The following is a 2,382-nucleotide window of genomic DNA, read 5'->3' on the forward strand; positions in this document are numbered from 1 at the left end:
TTCCGGAAAGGCCAGCGCACGTCTCGCGAGAGTTCGGAGAGCCTGGCTGGCACGGCGCCCCTGGCGGCCGGGCGGGCGTCGGCCGGCGCGTCCCGGGCTTGCCCCTGTGCGCTGGCTGCACGCGTGGACCGGCCTGTGGGCTCGGCCCGGGACCTGCGGACCCCGAGTTTGGGGCGCGCTAACAGGTTTTCCCTCTCTTTTAAAGAGGGGATAAAGGGACGTTTCACTGGCCCGCGTCGTTTTTCAAAAGAAAGGATGTTTTAGTGCCAAAAAAGTAAGAAAAGCACAAATAAGGCTGGACGCACTGCTCTGCTTATTGTATTAAGAATTCTGCTTACAATAGCACAGCGGGTAGGGCGTTTGCCTTGCACGCGGCCCATCAGAGTTCAGTCCCGGCATCCCATATGTTCCCTGAGCACCACCAGGAGTGATTCCTGAGTACAGAGCCAGGAGTAACGCTTGTGCATCGCTGGGTGTGAGCCCCCCCCACCCCCCGCAAGATAAATAAATAGGTATTTTCAAAAAATTCTGTTTACCAAAAATGATGTGATTTTGTTGCACGCAAGTGGAAACTACAAATTAGGACCCCACCTCTCACCCCACTCCACCTCCGTTGGGCTTTGGAGTGAAACCTCAGTGTAGCACTATCATCACATTGCTCATTGATTTGTTCCAGCGGGCACCAGTAACGTTTCCATTGTGAGACTTGTTGTTACTGTTTTGGGCATATTGAATACACCATGAGTAGCTTGCCAGGCTCTGTCATGTGGGCGGGATACTCTTGTAGCTTGCCAGGCTCTCCGAGAGGGATGGAGGAATCGAACCCGGGTCAACCGCGTGCAAGGCAAACGCTCTACCTGCTGTGCTCGCTGTGCTATCGCTCCAGCCCAGAGTGAAACTTGAAGGGAAAAAATGCCATTTACTTATTTGAGCAAATGACTAAGCCTTTATCAACCTGTTTCACATTTGAAAATGGGAGTATAAGGGATTTGAAGTATGTTAAATGCCAGTTTACAGGGCACTGAGTTGTTGTAAGGAAAGGAAGTCGTGTATTTATTCACTTTGATTTAGTGTAACTTCTCATCTAGGTTCACCACCCCTAGGAGAATCTTGGGAGCAATCTTGGTTTTGCTTTTGGGCTACACCTAGCGATGCTCAAAGGTTATTCCTGGTTTTGCATTCAGGAACTGCTCCTGGGGGGCTTGGAGACCCTATGGGATGAGGAGGATCAACCTGGTTGGTGGCATGAAAGGCAAATGCTCTACCTGCTGCACTGTCTCCCCAGCCCCTACAATCTTAAGTTTTAAAAGGTCTTTTGGTAGATTTGATAACATGTTTGTGGTAGAGTTAATATTCATAGTTTTGACTTTCTTTTTTGTCTTTTTTGTTTTAGTTTAATTTTATTATAACTATTATTCTTGGTTTGGGGCCACACCTAATGATGCTCCAGGCTTGCTCCTGGCTCTGCCCTCAGGGATAACTACTAACTGGCTCTCTGGGAGCTGTATGGGGTGTTGGGGATCAACCCCTGGTCAGTTGTATGCATTGTATATATGTACCATAGTTTCTTTTTTTTGAAATTACAGTTTTTTATTGGAGGTTTTGAAGGGAAGGAGGGAAAGAGGGAGAGAGTGGAGAGTAACGTGCTCAAGAGAGAACCCGGGCTTCCCCAAGGGCAGAGAGAGCCCCTACACACATCCCAGCATTAGACATGAAAGCATGAAAGTCCACATCTCAAGAGGGGAGATGCAGGTGCCACATGTGCTCAGCCACGTGGGCGCAAGCAGCACATGGGCTGGGGAGCATATGGGCCAGTTTCTTTATTCAATGATCTGTCCTAAGCCCCTTGGCTTGTTTTCAGATCTTGGGTATTGTGAATAGCTCGGGCTCTGTGCTCAGGGATCATGCCTGCCAGCCCCAGTGGGCCATACAGGGTGCCACAGATGGAACCCTGAAACCCTGGTCAGCTTCCAGCATGCAAGCACTCCCTCTGCTGTCCTATCACCCTGGCGCCATGTGACTTTTAAATGCCTCTTGAGAATTTGTATGTCCGGAAAGATGAATTAAACATGCTTTGCTCTATTCCTGGAAAATGAAAATATGCTGGAAGTCAATGATAAAATAAGATTGTTAAGCATTGCAAGAGAGCAGGTAGCCTAAGGATTTAAAGGTATGAGGGTCAATATCATGGGTGCATCTTTAGGTTTTCCTTTTGCCTCATCTATACCATATTTGGAAGCAAGGGTCAAAGGAACTGTCACTCCGGGATGCTGCAGTGGAGCAATGCAAGCCACCGTGGAAAGAGAAATTCAATTATTTAAACCAGAGTGAGAGTAGAAATCAGAGCAGGAATGCTATAAATAGCTTTCTTTTTGACACCAA

Source organism: Sorex araneus, chromosome 1 (assembly GCF_027595985.1).
Source record: "Sorex araneus isolate mSorAra2 chromosome 1, mSorAra2.pri, whole genome shotgun sequence".
NCBI lineage: Eukaryota > Metazoa > Chordata > Mammalia > Eulipotyphla > Soricidae > Sorex > Sorex araneus.